The sequence below is a fragment of the Miniopterus schreibersii genome (assembly GCF_964146895.1).
Source record: "Miniopterus schreibersii genome assembly, chromosome: 17".
NCBI lineage: Eukaryota > Metazoa > Chordata > Mammalia > Chiroptera > Miniopteridae > Miniopterus > Miniopterus schreibersii.
The window spans coordinates 34,629,552-34,650,156 of NC_138117.1; positions in this window are offsets into that span (position 1 = coordinate 34,629,552).

Consider the following 20,605-nt stretch of genomic DNA (forward strand, 5'->3'; position numbering starts at 1 on the left):
TTCAGGACTTTGCTGGGAAGCTGCTGGGATGCTCACATCTGCACATTCATCTGTCTGCCATCACCCTAGAGAGTAAAGTTTCCAATTCACTTCCATTTTCCAGACATCACGGGTGTGGCACTCCTTGGCAACAACTAGCCCCAAACCAAACATAGAAGGTGATTCTGAAAGAATTGCCCCCCTTTAAAGGACGTGGTGGTGACACTCAGTTGACAACAGACAGCCTTACCCTACCGTCTGCTACACAAAAGCCAAATGATCTTTAAATACTAAATCAGAATATTTTACAACCATGCTTAAAACGATTCAGTGGCTTCCCCTTTCTCTTAGGATAAAACCCAAACTTGTCCCCATGACCTGCAATGCTTACTTGGCCTTTCTCCTGCTACCTCTTCAATTTCATCTCATTCAAGCCTTCCCTTTAATCACCATATTCAGGCCAAACTGATTTTCCTTCTGTTTCTTCAACATGTCAAACATTTTGTCACCTTGGAATTTTTAATTTTTCAATTATAGTTTATGTTCAATATTTTTTAAAATTAGTTTCAGGTCTACGTTACAGCTTAGTGGTTAGACAATCATATACTTTATAAAGTGCTCTCCCTGATATTTCTAGTACCCACCTGGCACCATACATAGTTTTTACAATATTGTTGACTCTATTCCCTGTGCTGTACTTTATATCCCTGTGACTATTTTGTACCTACCAATCTGTACTTCTTAATCTCTTTACCTTTTTCGCCCAGACCACCAACCCTTCTCCCATCTAGCAACCATCAGTCTGATCTCTGTATCTATGAGTGTTTCTATTTTGTTTGTTGGTTTACATTGCTCTTTTGGTTCCACATATAAGTGAAATCATATGGTATTTGTCTTTCTCTGACTGACTTATTTCACTTAGCATAATAGCCTTTAGCTAGGTCCATCCATGCTATCACAAATGGTAAGATTTCTTCTTTTTCATGGCTGAGTAATATTCCATTGTGCATAGTACAACTACCACAACGTTTTTATCCACTCATCAGTTGATGGGCACTTGGGAGATTCCACTTCTTGGCTATTGTAAAGAACACTGCAATGAACACTGAGGTACATATACTGTTTCTAATTAGTGTTTTGGACTTTTTTTTTTTTTTTTGATACATACCAGAAGTAGAATTCTTATATTTACTTTTCCCTCTGTCCAGAATACCTTCCTCTTTGATTTTCACATTCCTTTTATCTCAACTCTATCTAAAGAGTCCTTTCCAAGTTCTCTCTTCCACCCCTGTTATTTCCTTTACTGCATGTATTGTAATCTGCTCTTATCTTTTCTATTTGTTTAGATGTAATCTGTCATACCCATTGGAATACAAGCTCAGTGAAAACAGGTACCATATTGTCAGGGGGCTAATTCTCTATTCTGATTTAGTTATCACTTATCCTCTTGGAACATAGTTCATCATGGGCTGATCTCACTGCTTCAAACAATCAGAGGACATGTTTCTTTCGGTGCCAATAGCCTGCGACCATTGTACCAACCTTAAGAGAAGTGCAAAGAGGTAAGGACGAGATTTGCTTGTTGCAATGTAGTAAACAGGTTCAGTGCATGCCAAGCAGAGAATCCAAATGCAGCCTGAACTCAGCATCTTTCTACCACTCATATTCAACAACCCCTCTCCTCTCATCCCTTGGAATACCCAGAAATCTCATATTAATTTAATTAACTATAATTTTACCTCATCTCCCAAATGTGTTAAAATCTTCTTCATTAACCAGCATCTGGTTTAAATACACTCAGAATTCATTTATTCCTTTTCTGTGCTATTCTTATTATAACATTGATCACAATCAGCTTATTAATCAATTACTTCGTATATATATTGACACCTCCACTAGATTATGTGTTACTTGACAGCAGGGATTCTGTCCGGAATCTTCTATCTCCAGTGGCAGGGGTGTAGAAGGCACTCAGGAAACATTGGTTGAATTGCACGGAATTCCTTCTGCAAGCAAAGTGCTGGGTAAATCGCACTGATTGCAGAATCCTGGAGACACCTTAGCTGGACTGCTGGTAGAGCCACAATGCAGAGTGCCAGCTTCCTCCCCTGTTTGATGGTGTTTTCCAACCATTCATCTCATCTTCCCATTTACCCCTTGCTGTACTGTGTTGTCTTGACCTCCACATTATGCAAAGTGCTTGCCACCTTGTGTTCTCAATGAATTCTCATAAATAGGACATATCTCGCTGGTGTCTGGCTTGCCTGGCAGGATCCCCTTTTTTGCAAACCAGGCTGGCTTTGTCACATTCAAACATTTGTCTGAGCACATCATTCACCTGTCCTTTCAAAGTCTAACTGATACTAATTAGCAAATAAATCAAACTGAGTTTTCCATTAAACATGCTACATTCCTGTTAGTATTTACTTATTTGCATTTGGTAGAGGAAAACAGGAATGATAAATATTAGCCGCTATTTTTTCTTGTTTAAGATGAAAATAAGCCCTGGCTGGTTTGGCTCAGCTGGTCCGAACATTGTCCCATATACTGAAAGGTTGTGGGTTTGGTTCCCCATCAGGGCACATACCTAGGCTGCAGGTTGGATCCCCAATCAATATTCTCTCTCACATTGATATTTCTCTCTCTCTCTATCTTCCTTTCCCTCTCTTTAATCAATAAGCATATCCTCAAGTGAAGATTTTTTAAAAAGATGAAAATAAATAATTGATTCAACATGGAAGGAAAAATGGTTTAAAATTTTTTTAAATAATAATAATAACTTACATCCTGATGTTGTTTGAGGGAAAGGACCCTTGCCTGAAAGTAAGAGATGATACCCATAGTAACTACTGACTACAAATATTACATGTAGGCAACATGCTAAATTATTTCTGAGCCTCGCAATACTGCATAGTGAGTTATTATCTCCACTTTCCAGTAAAAGAAAATGATTTTTATAAGAAGTAAATAACTTGACCAAGGTCATAGAGATAATTTGAGGGTAAATGGGCAGTAATACCAAGTTGGCTTCATTCACAGTCTAGAATTCCCTTGGGAAAGAACCAGTTGTGTGAATGTAACTTCTGCTTAATTTCTCTAGATCCATTTCTTTAAGTGCAAACTGGAGTTGAAGAAAACTAGTTATCTGCTTTTCCTCTTACCTTCTGGGTCCCACATTCCTACTTCCAACACTTATTTGAGGCAACTTTGACTTAAGGCATGTATGTAGCTTGGCGATGAAGGTGATGATGACCATGATGATATATATAAAGAGATTCAACACTTCATAATGAAGCAGGGAAATACTTTTGCCAAGGAACCAGAACTAAGGTGACTGCTGCAATTGAGCATGAAATTTAGCTCTGAAGACTTGGCAGAGTAAATCTGGGTCACACTGTCTTTCTTCCTATGGCCTAACACAACCACCACCACCATGAACAAAGCAGTATCAGCAAAAAATTCACCAGTAGCAAATATGCAAGAAACTAGATATAATATTAGGCTCACAAAGAGTAGGAATGGTTGCCAAAGAAGACACTGAATGTTCTCAACAGCTCCTGCTCCCGATCCTAGTGCTTAGTAAAATAGGGGAAGTAAATAAAAATCTGAGAAGTCTCATCAATACCCCCTAGTCTGAGGTTATTAATAGGTAGACCAAGGAAACATTTTTTTTTTTTTTTCAAATCCCTAGGATTAAAAACTTGATTTATCCTTGAAGATTTCAATATCTCAACATACACACATACACTTTCTATGAGTCATAGTGTTTTCTCAGAGATCCATGGCAAACTGGGAAATGGAGCAAAATTTAAGCATATCTACTCAAAGGAAATGAGATATTCATTTCCAACTATGGGATATAAATACTGACATAGGAAATTTAAAAAATATTTCAGAAAAGAAAGGACTACTTCAACAAAGATAGAACTATATATAGAGCCTTGTGGGGACTGCCCTCTTCCTCCCACTGCAACAACCTAACCTCAGACTATACCTATGAGAAGACAAACAGATTCCAGACAATTTAGGAGTTCATTGGAAAGCTAGGGCTGATCATGACAAATTTGAAAATATTGATTAACAAAATGGCATGACCTTCAATGCAAAATAACTATAGTTAAACACATACTCAAATATGAACCCGAGAAATGAGTATGGCATGAAAATGACAGATGAATCCAGTTTGAAAAAAAATTATAAGTCAAAAAAGAACATTTCCTCCAAATAGATATATTTTCAACAACTAAGATTTCAAAGATGACTAAATAAGAGAATTATATGAGAAAGGAAATAGATAACAAAACTATCATTATAGAATTATATGTAAATTACAAATAAAAGAAACAGATATACTATATTAGTGAGTTGAAATTAGTGACAAAAGAAAGTTTTGTGATATCATAGTGATTGTCTGTGAAAAGGGAGAAATTCTTAAAGACTCAACAATAGATAAGGTTCAAAAGACATGAAATTATGGGATAATTTGTGTATTTGAAATAGAAAATTTGAATAAAAGAAAAACTGAATATTCAGAACAAAATAATACTGTATGTTCCCAGAAAATTATGACTCACAGGAGCCAGACCTGCTAGGCATCCAGGCATAAAGAGGAAGTTGCTTATAAGGAGGAAAATCAGATTTACCTACATGTTCTCTATGGCACCAATTAGAGCCAGACGATAATGGAAGGAACTCAGCCTGCACAATTCTAAAAGAAAATTAAGCACCGCCTAAGAGTACACCAAATACAAAGCAACAGGAAGATATTCTCCAACATGAGCCCTTCTTAGCAAAAACAACGGATGGCATCCTATTGAACAAAAGGCGTGGTAAGAGGACTAGTGAATCCATATTTGTCTGAAGCTTAGAAACGCTTCTGATGTTAGCGCAATTTCCTTTGCTTTTGCTAAATTAAAAGAAAACCGAAAGTACTAATTTCGTTAAAATAGCATGCAAAATAATCTACAAGAGAAATATATAAAAGCACGCAGAGCATATGATAGCAATACAGTTTTTATTCTCATAGCTGTGTCTATATAGTGAGATATCTTGAGTGCTACATAATTGTAATTATTCATATTTCAAGGTGGTGTTTATTTTAGATGATTTTATTAGGTATATTTGTGGGTACTTCTTGATTTTTAAAACAAGCATGTATATATGTATAATGAAGTCCATTTATTATTATTATATTTAAAGAGCAGGAGAGAAAAAAAGGTTGTCGTTTATTGTAAGTCAAGGAGGTGTAGAGAAATAGTGAGGCAGAGAGATGGAGAAAGGAAACTTTCCAGCAGTGCAGCAGGGCACAGGAGCATTTCCTTGGAACTAGAAATCTAATCTTGGTGCTCGCTCTCTGTCACCTCATAGGCTTAGGACTCTCTTTACTCTCTACAATGTGGTTGCATCACCTGTAAAACTGGGGAAGCACAGCTATGCCAGAGTGTGGCTGTGATAATGAAATGAAACAATGCGTGGGACAATGACTAAGCTATCATTGGAGCGTGTCCACACCTGCACCCTACCCACCAGGAATGTCCTAGTTTTCCAAGCTGAATCTTAGATTTAATGATAGTTAATGGGAAATAATGTGTGGAGTAAACAAGAGATAGTAGAGGCTGGCTGTTGTGGTGGAATGGGTTGAATTGCCACTCTTGTCTTCAGAAAAATCTGTACAAGTTATTTTTTTGCAAGTCTACCATCCTTGGTTCCCATTTTATGTGATCTAGGCAGGACTGAAAACTTGACTTAGGAGATGGGCATATCTGCTTGCCTACAGTGATTCAGAGATGCTAAGGTCAGAGGCTGAGAATGGAACGAACACAGAGCAGAAGTCAAGAGGATATCAATCAACCTTGGGGCTCTATTACAGCTCTTCCCCACCCCCAAATATATTAGTTACATGAGCTAATTAATTTCCTTTCACCTGAGGAAGAAAGAGTTGGTGTGGGTCATCAGTAATGAAAAGAATCCTATTTGGTACAGATGGGACTGTTTTTCTTTGTCTTCACTTGTATTTGTTTATTTTGAACAGGTGTGGGAGCACCTGCAGTGTGTGAGTCCCAAAGATGAGAAAAAGATTGAGAAATATTTCTGAAAACTATTGGGTTCCAACGTGGGGGTTTCCTCCTGGGATTTCAGAAAACAAAAAAAAAGCAGATAACTTGCATTGTTTTAAATTTAGCTTTGGTGACTTACAGCTTATTTTTTTCATATCTCACCACTCTCAGACTAACACCCACGGTTTGTGACTTTGTTGATAAAACACCAAACAGCCCATTTTAAGGCCTTTGTTTATAGCATCCTCTGAGCCGGGGAGCCATGCCTTCTTCCCTGCTGCATGAGCTCCTACTCAGCCCCTGAGGCCCAGCTCCAGAATGTCACCATCCCTTAATGCCAGTGCCTAACCCCTATGCCACCAACCACCTCTTACCTCTCATTACACAGCCAGTGGTGCTACGATTCTCTTCCTCTAGACAGCAAGCTCCTTGAAGACAAGGTTGACTCACGCGTCTTTGTACTTTTAGCACTTCTCAGATCTGGCACATGGTGCCTTTGCTGATGTCTTTGTTTACACCCACCCCCAAGTGCACTGTCTGCACCTCTTAAATCTACATCGTGGACAGTGACCTGTGTGGATGACATCAGTGAGATTTCTTGTCTTGTGGTTTCCACTCAGGTTTGACCAGTGGGAAGCACAGGCAAGAGATAAAGGGGAGAAAGTGAGGTTGGGATGTTTTTCCCTTGGCTCCTGCTAGTCAATCCACCATGGTTGGCTCTGTGTCCCTACTGAAGGCCACAGGGACCCTTTCAGGGTTCCAGGTACCAGTCCTTCTCCTTGACAGTTCAGGCCTATGAGTGGTAAGGGTTCCTCTTTCTAGCCCCAGAGTATTGTACTATTCTTTGTTGGTTTCCATAACCTCTGGCCATACCTTTATTAAACTCTCCTTAAATTCTAACTCTTTCCTATTGGACAGTGACTGTAGGAGAGAGTTCTAATGATTTGCCAAATATTTACTGTAGAATCACTGAACATATCAGAACATGATAAATATCAGTACTTTTATTAGCATGAGAATTAAAATAATTTATTGATTTCCAAGGAGCAATTTAGCTGTTGTCAGAGGCTAAGTCGGTGGTCTGGGAAGAGGTACAGGTTTGAACGATAGTGTCTATGACATTATTTTATCTCCCAGTTCCTGAATGCTCGGGACAGCATGGAAAATTCTTAACCACCACAAACAAAGAACGAGTGTTATCCTTCTGCTCAGTGTTTAGAAGTTTCCTCCTCCCAATGTGTTTATGTCTATTCAGGCCGCAGGGAGAGTCCCTTTGGAGTTGAGTCACTGTAGCCACCGGGTTGCCCTCTAGGTGCCACAGAAGTGATATAACATTCTTGAAACTTTCTGGGTACTGAGATTCCAGGGCATGTTGCTGCATTTCTTAGGGGGCAGTGTGTGAAGGGGAGAGCACCACCATCTCAGGGTTTCGGAACGTGGGTAAGACATCATCGTCAAGTCTACATCTCTGACCGGATCCTCTTACCTCCGTCATCCCAGCAACTCCCTTCAAACCTGGATTACTCTTCTATTTTTCTACGTCTTCTCCCATCTTCTGCCCTGAAAGCCTTGCAGATTCTTTAGGACTTAGATGAAATGTGACTGGCAATGTCATCTTGTCAAGATTGATCACTTCTCCAAGGATATATTAATAAATCTAAACCTTTGCAGAAACCAATTCAACTTTATACCTGTTCATAATCTTAGAGGAGTTTAACTTCTGAAATTCTCTCCTAAGGAAATAATCTGAAATGTACACACAGATTTTTCAATACAAAGGTGTATAAAATTTCTAGGCATGATTGTTCAAAATAACTCTTTGTTTTCTTTTCATTCTCTGTCTTTTTTCAGTAGGATTTAAATTCCATAGGACCAGGATCATGTCTGGTTTCTTCACTTCTATATCCCAAATATCTAAAACAGTGTTTTGCACATCATAAATGTCCATAAATATTTAGTGAATGGATAAATAAATCTTCTAATGTGCAAAAAGTAGATAAAAAAAGAAATTATGTCGACATATAAAGAGATTTGCATAAAAGGAGAGAACTAACATATTTCTGGTTGGAAAGAGTTAAGGTTGTAAAGATGCCAAATTCTCTAATAATCTATGAATTTACAGCATTTCCACTAAAAAAAATGACATTTTTGTTTTGGAACTCGAAAAATTATTATAAATTTCAGTTGGAAGGAAAAACAGAAACAAGAGCGGTTTTTCCTGCCAGGTGCACACACATGCACACACAGTGATCACAGTGGTGTGGTCGGGGGAGAGCAGTGTCCCTGGTGATGGAACAGCTTCAGCCCTGTGAGTACAGAAACACTGAATATACCCTTCCCACAAATACTGTGAACTGCTCTGTTGACGCCTCCTTTCCTGCTACTGAGCAGCCTTTCTGATTATTGAAACAGTGTTTTCGGCCCAGCCCATCCTACAGCTTTAATCTCAAGCTCTCACCTTCCACGTTCTCTTGGGTACAGACTCAGCCTGTGGCCTCTGAGAGGAGAAACAAGTGACGTCCTCTCTCTAACCCGCCCACCCCTCCCAGCACTCTCCTGAAATCCATCCTGCGAGGTCCATAAATGTGGATCTTCTGGGGGAATTTCTGCTGCTACTAAAGTTAGTAAACTCCCCATGGATCTCGTGTACATTCGGGCCTAACGGACATGCTCTCGGTGACTCAGAGCAGCAATGTCTTCTGTGAGTAAGAAAGCAGGTTGGGCCTTTTAGCACCTTCCTGGAGTTAGGGCGCGCAGTGCTGACTCCAGTTGAAAAACCCCACGTGTGACAAAGGAAAGGCATTAAGTTATAAGCACTTACATCGTCTATCTCTCTCTCACTTCTCCCAAAGGGGAGAGACAGATGACTTGCTAGGTCCACTCTGGATCCTCCCGTTTATGTAAAAATCAAAACAAAAGACAAAGGGTCATAAAACAAAGCAAAGGACCTGAGCCAGAGAGATGTTAGGGAGAGAGACAGGGGCTGTTACAGAGTGGGGAGAAGGGACAGTTCTGGGGTGCATGCAGCAGGGAAATAGGAGATTTGAGACAATTATGAAGGTAAAAGAGAACTTGAAAGGAAGTGATGAGAAAGGGTATTTGTTAAAGGAGTTTTGCTGGCTTCCATGAATGCAGCCAGCTATTTGCAGCTTCTGCTTCCATTGCCTTTTTTGAGACATACTACACGAAATCTCTTGGTTGCTTTAATTATTTTTAGCTGCTGGACTATTTGTTTTTGTGTTATGTTGTGTAGCACTGGCCATAAAGCAGCCTTGTTGTATACTCCACGTGAGGTCTTTCATCTACCAGACACGTCATCTGTGCATTCTGATCAAGAAGAATCCTTCCAAATGCTTTGGACGTCCTGAGGTTGAGAGAGTAAAACAATGATCTCTGAATGGGCGCTCCCTAAAAGTTCTTTAAAACAAATATTTCATTGATGTTATTTCAGTTTTAAATAGCCCTGAATTTACCCTCAGAGATCCTAGGTTCTTGTTCTAGCTTTTCTTTGCTGATCGAGAACCTCCTGAAGGCAGGAACAGTGCCTTACCATCTTTGTATATTGCCTGAGTTTTCACTTGGAACACACAGTAAGCATTTAATATGAGTGAATAAGTGTGTAAGACTTCAGCCATCTACAAAATATCCTCTAGTTGTCTTCATAAAGTCCTGGACTAAAGAGTCCTTCTGGTATCATAATGAATTAATTCGTGAAGAACTGAATTGCCTGTAACTTTGGTAGGTGTGACTCTCCCTTAAGTGGGCATAGCAGGTGAACAGCTGCTTGGAATCCTGCCTTAAATAAGTACACATGTTTCATGTTTGCTTGAATACATGAAGAAATGAAAGAGGGAACAGAGAAAAAGATGCCAGATGGAAAAGAGAAATAAAATAATATAAAAATTTAAGGCAATTTTTTTAGGGGGAAAATCTATTCCAAAAACCTCATGGTTGAAGTAATCAATCGATATGTCCAAGAAGTCTAAAAATATTTCTCCTATGTTGGAAAATCTCTGCATGTTTTGGGAAAATTGTTTAAATAAAAGAAACAGGTAATATTTAGACTCCCCTACACCTACACATTTCTCCTTTTATCACCATGGTTACTCTTATTTAAGTTTATTAGCATTGAGGGAGGCTTAGTAAGATGTTCGTGTTGAAGAGGCTAGACGTGTTTACACAGTATGATGACTGCTAAACTACTTCTGTGCCAGCTGATCAAAGTGTCACCAGCTTTTCCCGTCTACCTTTTTCCTATAAAGGGAAACACATCAAGCCTTCTGAAGGCTTCCTGTTCCATCCCAAAGGAACGTCACAGTAATGTTCTTTCATCAGTAATTGCTGGGTGTTCTGCAATGTTTGCTCCCCTGAAGTTATAAGTCGCAAGTTTCTGATGTTTTGTCTAATCTCTCTCTTTCTCAGCCGCCTGGTTCTCCAGAGACAAGTGTCATGGAAATGCTATTGGGTAGATAAAAATGCATTCATTCCTCACTCTCCACTGACCTGTTATTCAGAGAGTCAATATCTATAAGGACGGCAGGTGCATTATCCAACACATGGATTTGTCTTCTCCAAGTATTGTCATTGTTGATGTTCTGGACTTTCCCTGCTATATCCATCATCCTCAAAAAAGTGCTGCCTGAGTCTAGCGCTCAGGAGTCAGCACCAATGACAACAGAAAGCACTGGTTAAATACCACTGAGTACATACTCTTCTAAAAGCTTTTTGTGTAAAAACGTTTTCTTTATTTACAAATATTTTTCTACCTTAATAAAAAAATTAATGATATTTTGCAGTACACGTATTTTATAGTTTATAACAAAGAATACAAATTGCTTACTATATAACTTCTTAATTGATGTTTGCTATGGCAATTTTTTTGTGAAGTAAACTGCTGTTTTTTAAACATTACCAAAAATCATCTTATTTGTTAACTTTGTATTACATTCTTTAATATGCAATTTAGCTCTTCCCTATGCTTTAAAATTTTTATTTTATTTTTCAATTACAGTTTACTTTCAATACTACTTTGTATTAGTTTCAGGTTGTACAGCTTGATGGTTAGATAATCATGTACTTTACATAGTGTTCCCCTTGATATTATTGACTACATTCCCTATGCTTTACTTAACATTCCCCGTGGTTATTTTATAATTACCAATTGTACTTTTTAATCCCCTCGCCTCTTTTTCCCAGTTCCCCAACCCTCCTCCCCCCTGGCAACCATCAGTCTGCTCTCTGTGTCTATGAGTCTGTTTCCATTTTGTTTGTTCTTTAGATTCCACATATGCTATAAAAACTTTTTCAATCTCCTCCACAACTTTAGGAGGTTAGTTCTACTTCTATCCCTTCTTTATAAGTGAGGAGACAGAGGCACAAAGCGGCTAAGTAATTTCATAAAGTCTCCTATATAATCAATAGAGCAAGGGAGCCATGTGGGCATTGCCATAGAGGGCTCTCTAAACCAGGAGAGCACGCTGCCTCCAATGAACAGGAGATGGCATATACGCACTATTTTTAACCTATATATGACCTCCCTGGGGCCAGTGAACCCCAGAGGATGATACAGAAGTGTGTGTGTACATTTGTGTGCATATGTATTTGTGGTTATGTATGCATTTTTTTCTGGGAAAAGACACTATTGCTTTCATTTGGTTCTCAGAATGGTCTAAGGCTCCATAAAAATTAGCTACAAAAACAATATAGGAAAAAATAGCCTAGTTTTTGAGATCTAACAACCCATGAATTAAATCCTGGCTCCGTCACTCAGCAGAAAATTGAGCTTTATTAAGTCATTAACAGCTTTAATTTTCCCGATGTGTCCCACAGAGAATAAGAATGCCATCTACGTAGGGTTACTCTGAGAACCAAACGATATGACCCACACTCAGCATCTACAAGAGCGTCTGGCACATATCTGTCCTATCTCTGTCTTGGGCCAACGCACCCTTTCCTAGACTCCAGTTTTACTCCTATCCATTTAAGACTGTCAAGGTGACACTCATCCATCCTCAGAAATAACACTCTTCTGTAATTTTTTCTGTCTGAGGTTGGTGGAAATGTTACACATAAAATGAATGTCTGGAGTAATTCAGAGTCCCTCACACTTAGAGTTCTCTTTAATGTCTAATAGTCTAGATCCCAGATGGACCAGAGTAATGTAACAACATTGATCTCAGATCAGATGCAAAGTACTCACTAATCCCAAGATTGATTTGATCAATACTATTTGAGCTACTTTTTCTTGAAAATGATGAACCAACTTTTATTTCATTCCCAGTCTGCTTTTGCTTGAAACTAGTGTGATAGAACTTAGGCCAAACAAGCAGGCAGTGAAAACAGGTGTGTAATAAATAGAAATAACAGAAAAATTGAAGCATTTTTTATTTGTCTCTAATGTGTTATCACACGTAAGTTTGAAAATGGGAAGGTCTGACGTTAGGAATTAGTAACTCTGAAGTCACAGAAAACACACACACACTTCCTACACCCAGAAGACTAAGAAAGTTGCCCATTGCCTGCCATTTCCCCAACATATTTATATACCTGCACACTCATGCAAATATATATTCCTTCTATTCTAGGCTGCTTAGAAAAAGTCTTTTCATCATTATGCTAAGTGCCGGCCTAAATCAGAGCACTTTCATTTGAGCAAGTTTGTTGTAACATACATTTTTGGGACTCATTGAATGAGTACAGATACTCACACCTCTAACCAGCCAATGGCATCCCTTAGACACCCACTGATTTCAAAATGCCACTACCAAAGTTCTGAACGTGGATGCTAGATCTCAATTTGGGAGCAGCACTGTGCTGAGGATGAGTCTGCACCCAGCATAGTTGTTTCTTCTTGGTTTAAATTCCTAGTCTGACTCCAGCATGCTGGAAAGGTCAGATACTAAAAGAAGAGAAAGCAGAACTTGGATAGAACAGTGGGAAAACCCAAGAATGAGGCAGGAAGTAGCAGTAGAGTCCACAAATTTTATGACATATCAGAAAGCATGTTAGATGCTTGGAACCCCCAAAAAGGAAAATCAGACCTCTCTGATAACCTGGAAAGGCACAAATGAGGAGATCGAGAAATAATCACAAGAGTGACAGAAGCTAGAAGGCCAGGATAATGCATTGGAGTTGACTTCACGATCAGAAAATACCTGGGTAAAATTGAACCATTTCCCTCGCGGAAACTTAGTGCTCTATTTCCTAGACGCAGAAAGACTAAGTATATTGACAAATCTGGTCCAGTTGACCAGTGGTGGAGTCAGCATGGAGACTTCCAAGACTTCCTGTGCTTTCTATCACGCTGGTTGGAGACACACTATGGGTCCTTGAATGCCACGCTGAAAGCATTTTGACTTTATTCAGTAGGCAACAGGGAGCCACTGGCATTTTTGGAGCAGTAGATTGATATATTATCATCTTTTGGTAATCTATCTTTCTCTAATAAATTTGGTTTGTGTTTGTCCCATGTGGAAAAATATACTGTGGTTAATCTCAAATCTTTTTTTAGAGAGAGAAAATAAATGTATATAAATAAAACCAAAGCAAATAAACAAATAAAAAGATAGAGTGTGCTTCCAGTAAAATAATAACCAGACAAACTAGAATCATGAGTCATATAAATCATAGCCAACCAGAGTCCCAAGTACTTTTTCCTTACAAAAGCTCTTGATAAATGGTCAATAAATGTTAAGTGGGATATTATTTTGTATTAATTTCCCTTATTCTTTAGTCTCACTCTTCTAAGTAATTTCATTATCCAATTTATAACTGTAGCATGTAGGAACCTATACATAACTTTTTTTTTTTACAGCAGGAAAATAGAGTGCAAAGAATTGTTTCAGATAGCTAAGTGATTTACAGTAAGACCTACTAGACAATTCTGAAAACATAATTCAGATCACCCGAGCTTTCTGCTTGTTTCAAGTTAACAGTTAGTGGTGGAAAGACACTTTAGGTTTTATTGAAAAATAATAGACATAGTATTCAAAAGTCACAGCCCAATTCACTCTGCCAGGTACCAGAGTAATTAATTTACCTTAATTTTTTTCTGCAATGCTAGTAAGTCAGCATTCCATTAACGCTACATTAAAAAGCTCGTTTTTTGTTTCATCTTTCCTGCCTTTGTTGAAAACTCCCCTTCCGCCTGCTGATTTTTGACAATCTGTTGGAAGGTAACGGTAACTGAGATTTTCCTCTGAGCAATGTTGTAGCACAGCTACCTGACAGCCTTGTCTCTGGCTAAACAAATCATTTGTATCCTGCCCGATTTGTTTCCCTGTTTGTCATTCAATTGCGATTTTCTCCTTACCGTGGCTAAGTGAAAATGTGGTCATCAGATGCAGTCCTTCCTGTTTGAGCATCGTAAACATTATGTGTCTGGAGTGGGACACATCAATATTTTACTGACCACAATATAGGTTTTAGGAAATGGCAGGATGAGAGTGGTGCAGAAAAGATTTCCTACAGATTCATTGTTATGGTATTTAGAGGCCATTTCAGGATTTGGTGCATCCATTAGGATCTTCAAGACAGGGGATCTCATCCAAAGAGACATAGGAATGAGCTTCTCCACTCCTGCCATAGCCGGTTTTCATTTTCTCCTTGGTTGAGTTGGGATGCAATATATCACCAAGTATTCCCAGGCCTGATTTTAATTCACTCATCGTGTTGTTCGTGTGTGTGTGTTTGTTTTTATTTTTCAACACGGCATTGTTACCTCCTGGGAAAATGAAGAACCACTGTAGAATAATGAAATTTATACCGAAGATAAATTCTTGTCACTCCTGCTGGGGCAGTCACCTCAAACTATAAAAGAGATCAAACTAGGTGGAGATTGGGTGGGGGGCAGTTAATAAAGAGAAGTACTGCAAATATAATTCTCTTCTCCAAGTTAAAAGAATGTTGCTTAAAAATATATTCCCTCTGGCCAGAAAACCTATTTCCCATGTCCCGTGGTTTCTGTTCCGTAGGTGTCCTGAAAATAATTGGGTATTTAAAGAACCTCAAAAAATTGCCGATCACAGAGCCAGCCGCTCCTTGGTACTTTTCCTCTGAGGCTCTTATTAATTTTTAATCAGCCTGCTGCTGTTGCGGGTCTTCAGGACTCCTGTAAGTAAAGGAAAATGCCAGGTGGGCGGCAGCGGAGGAGACAGTAAACAAACGCAGGGAAAAAGGCCCCATGGCTTCAACAAAAATAGAGTTAAGCAGTTGTGCAGGAGAAACCACTCCCTGAGCTGGGCCAGTGCGGGAGGGAGAAGCCCATCTCTGCAGCTACCTGACGGGGCTGACTGCATGCAGACCTCAGCCTGTTTTCATGGCTAAACGCCACCCCTCTGCTTTGGCCCTGGGAAGGGCACAATGGCTTGATTCTCTGGGAATTTTTCTAATAGATGCCTAAATCCCAGCCTCATCTCCAATATCCACTTCTCCCGCCCCCTCCAGTATTTCTTTTCTTTTTTTCTGTTTGGGCTGATTTCACACAGGATTTTCCATTTGGGTCACCTGAAAATTCAGTCTGTGAGAAAGAATCTGTTACCATTTCTATCATGATATGACATCATATAAAGCAGTTCGAACAGAATAATAACTACATTTTTCCCACCACCCAATGACCCCAAAGCATGTCCGAAACCTTCATCTCAACCTCGAGTTTACTTGCTGGCATAAGAGCTTATGGACTCTGCAGATCTGCCAATGGAAGGGGTAGTGAGCCTCAGCCGAGAAGTCGCGGGGGAAACAAGTTATTTGACGTGACCTGCAGTTCACAGGTGTATGGCGATCCAGAGGCGGGTCTTATCTCCAAGGCCTGGAAGGAGCGAACTTTTCTTTGGGCCTAGGAGAGTGGATTGCTAAGGCTTTCTGAAGCGCACCCATCCATAAATCCGAGGATCATCTTGTTCGCTGACCCAGAGATACAGGTGCATCGATTTGCTCCCACACAGTGAAGCGAGCGATGGGAGAGGGAAGGGCAAGGGCTATTCCTTCTGGCCTCTCCTCTTCATTAGCCCCCGGAGCCTGCAGGAGTCAGCTGAAGCGTTGCCTCCTCTGGGTGGCAGGATGATGTACTTCCCTGTGCCTCACGGCGGGGCAAAACCCCACCAGTTTATCAGCTTGCACTGCTTGCAGGATCTTCCAAGGGAAGAAGGCATGGCCTTGCGCTTCATCTTGAAAACCTTGCACAGGGCCAGGCATACAGCAGGGTCTCAACGCACACCTGTGCGGTTAACGTTCCTCTCTAATGCGGAGCTGCTGTGTGGACCATGACGGGGTGAGGGCCATCCTGCCAACCGCCGGGAAGTGGGATCAGGTCACAGACTGCATGGCAACCTGGGGTACCGATGAAAAGATCCTTGGTCTCGGTGGCCTTTTTCTCTCTTCCACCTTCTACACTGTTAAGTGGTAGGAACTTACTGAGGCAGAGGCACCTACTTGGCAACATGGAGTTCGTAAAGAGCAGGGGCCAGTGATCTGAAACTGTTGCACATTACAGTATAAAGAAATGTCTCCCAAACTGTGATTAAATTTTTTAAAATTTTGGAATAATAGGGGTATTGATTTATTTACCTATTTGTTTATTGGTCAGGCGCATAATGATTATTTTCAAGTATATGCAAAAGTTTACCCAAGTGATCTTTCAAGAAGCAATGTCAATGTTACTTCCTCAGGAAAGTCTTTCTTAAGGGTGTGCTTTTTTTTTTAATGTTTTTATTGATTTTAGAGAGAGGAAGGGAGAGGGATAGAGAGATAGAAACATGATGAGAGAGAAACTTCGATCTGATCGGTTGCTCCTGCATGCTCCCTGTTGGGGACAGAGCCTGCAACCTGGGCATGTGCTCTGACTGGGAAGCGAACTGGTGACCTCTTGGTTCATGGGTCAACGCTCAATCACTGAGCTACACTGGCCAGGGTGGGTGTACTTTTTTGGGGGGAATCTGTAAAGTAATATAATTATAAAGATAATTTTTCCTGTTTCTACTACATTTCAAGCTTTCAGGGAGAGCAAAGACTTTTTTTTTCCTGTGTGTTTTGTTTTGCTTTGTTTTCAAGTCCATAGCTACAGGAACTAGCAGAATAAATAATTTACAGTTGGTTCATATTAAATGTCTATGGGTAAATGTGGTATAAAAAAGGCAGGAGGGGTAGGTGGATGAATGGATGGATGGATGGGCCTATAGGTCAGCAAGGAAAGCTATATGTTAGTCAGCCCCCTGAAAGAATCTCTGTTATAAATGGGCCATCTATTCCTGATGAAAATAATGCCTAAAATGATACAGGATATAATGAAAAACTCCAGAAATTGTTAAATACTGATCATGTGTTCGAGTTAGGCTATGAAGTACTCTAGGCCTCAGGTGAGCATTTTTAGATTTTATCTTATTGGTTGGGAAATAAGTGGCAATTGAGGATTTTTCAGCATCTTTATTGAGGTATGAGTGGCAGAGCAAAGCTGCATTACTAAAAGTGTACAATTTGATCCATTTTGAAATATATATATACCTGTGAAGCTATCACCACAATTAAGATAATGAACACATCCAATCCTCTCAAAAGTTTCCTCATGTTTCTTTGGAATCTCCCCCATCCATCTGTGCCCATCCCAGGCCCCAGGCAACCACTGATCTGATTTCTGTCACTACAAATTAGTTTGCATTTTCCAGTATTTTATATAAGTGCAATCATATGGTAGATGCTCCTTTTTGGTTGGCTTCTTTCACTTGGTAAATCATTTTGATGTCTACCCATGTGCCTGTGTGCACCAATCGTCCATTACTTCTTCCTGATTAATAACATTCCACTGTCTCACAATTTCAGGTAAAGCTGCACTGAACATGTGTGCACAAGTGTTTGCATGGACCTATGTGTTCGTTTCTCCTCGGCAAATGTCTATAAGTAAAATGACTGGTTCACATGGTAAGTGTATATTTAACTTCTTAAAAAACATCCAGCTGTTTTCCAAAGTGTGAATCATTTTACATTCCCACTGACAGTGAATGAAAGTTGTAGTTGCTCTACCTCTTTACCAACACTGGACATGGTCTGTCTTTCCATTTTAGACATTCTGGAAGTGGCCCATGGAATTGCCTGGCTTCAATTTTCATTTCCTTTATGATTAATAATGTTGAGAATCTTTTCTTATATCTCCTGTGGTGAAGTGTCCATTCAAATATTTCATTCATTTCTTTCCATGGCATTGTTTTCCTATTATTGAGTTTCTGAGTTGAAAGAACAAATCTGTATTCTGGAAATAAATTGTTCACCTGATACTTGATATGGAAATATTTCCCCCAGCCTGTGACTTGTCCTTTCATTCTCTTAAAAGTATTTTTTGAAGAGAAATTCTTAAGTTCTGGTGAAATCCCAATTTATTGATTTTTTCTTTTATAGATTATTTTTTTGGAAACATATATGAGAAATCTTAGGTTTATTCAAAGCCTTAAAAAAGTTTCTTCAATGTGTCCTTCTGGAAACGTAATAGTTTTAGGTTTTGGTTTATGATCGATATGACATATTTGCATATGATACAAGGAATGGATTGAAGTTCATATCTTTATAAGCGAATACCCAATTGTTCCAGCAGGAGTTGTTGATAACACTATCTTTCCTCCACAGCATTGCTTTTGTACTTAAAAAAAAAAAATCAAATGACTAAATATGTGTGAGTCTAATTCTGGGTCCTCTGCTCTGTTCCACTGATTTGTCTATCTTCAGGCAAAAACCAGACTATCCAGATTACTCCAGCTTTATGACCCGTATTGCAATCTGGGAGCCTAAATCCTTGGACTTTGTTCTTCTTTACCAAACTTATTTTGGGTCTTTTCTGTCCTTTGCATTTCCATGTGAATATTAGAATCGGCTTTCTGTAGTTAAAAAAAATCAAGAGGATGCGGTATAGCACATTTAAAGGTACATATATTGGTATGCTCTAACCTTAGAAAATTATATATCTGCATCACTAACATATCCGTTTGCTGTGGATGACTTTTTTTTTTTTTTTTAAATACATCTTTATTGACTTCAGAGAGAGGAAAGGAGAGGGAGAGAGAGATAGAAACATCAATGATGAGAGAGTCATTGATCGAGCCCACAACCCGGGCATGTGCCCTGACCGGGAATCGAACCCCAATCGCCTGGATCCTAGGTCGACGCTCAACTGCTGAGCCATGCCTGGCCTGGCTGTGGATGACTTTTGAGCTGTTTTGGAAAAAAGTGCTTTTGGGTTTTTGTTCTTAGACAAAGTTATACTGCAGCAACAATCTACCCTCAAATCTGTGTGGCTTACAGTAACAAAGTCTTATTTCCTTCTAGATTACTTGTCTATCACAAGTTGATTGTAGCTCTGTTCTGTATCATCTTCATTTTCAGGCCTGGCCTGAAGAGAGCAGCCTCTATTTGGGACAGTGCAAATCTTAGAACAGAGAGATGCAACCACTTTAAGTATTTGCTGAGAAGGCACATGTCACATCCATTCGCATTTCGTTGGCTAAAGCCGGACAGATGGACAAAACTGATGTCAATGGAATAAAAAAATTCTCCCAGAGAGCGGACACCATAGAAAAGTGGATATAATTATTTTTAACAGAAGAAACCTATCATAGATACTAAAAAGCTCTTTAAATGACCACTTTTAGAAAGGTGTGTCAGCTTACAGATGGGCAGGATTAATTTAATGCACAACAAATATTTTCTGGGGAAATATTAAGGTACTCTACTCATTTGGCCTTGCTTGGCCATGTCTTTATCCCTCCCAAGCTCATGCCTCTTGATTCTGGTCAGGAAACTGATGGGCTACTTTGACTTCACAGTTTAGTATCATATCACATATTTCTGGGGGAAATGGCAGAATTATTCCTATTTTATTGCTTTGCCAATTCCCCCTTTTCCCCTTTTCTTCTCAAAGATATGTTCAGACAATTTACAAACATATGTAATTTGGTAAGAAACCAGTGCTCCTTAAATAGATTTAAACCTAAGTGGGAATAGAGAAGTTGATTGTCTGCAATCCAATAGGATAATTATCATAAAAGCCATCATTAATTAGGCATTCAGTGTGTGCCAGCCAGGCTTCGAAATGGCTTACCTGCGTTTTCTCATTTAAAGCTTCTGAGGATGCTATTAAATAGACACCATTGTTACAATTCAAATAACAATGAGGGAGTAGCTACACCCAGGTGTTAAATAACTTGTCTAAGAACTCACAAATATTCTAGTCCTGACTCAAATCCAGGCCAGTAGCCTGTAACACTGTAAGTCAAGGAGATGGCCTGCAAACAATCCCAAAGCTCTGGACAATCCCAGGATTTTAAAATGGGCAAAGCTGGAATTTTAATATCAAAAGCAAATAGTACATTTTCTATTAAATTATCTGCATCTGGGCAAGGCAGGTTGTAGATTTCAGACTAATTTTGGGAGAAATTGCAGTGTAGATATATAAGCAATCTATATTCTAGTGTATTTTAAAGGGGTATAGAGGTATCAGTTTAAAGGTCAGACAGGAACTGGAATTTTTCTAAATGAGAAGTTGTGACTAGGCTTCTCTGACTGGCACAAAGTCATTTAACAAGTATAAG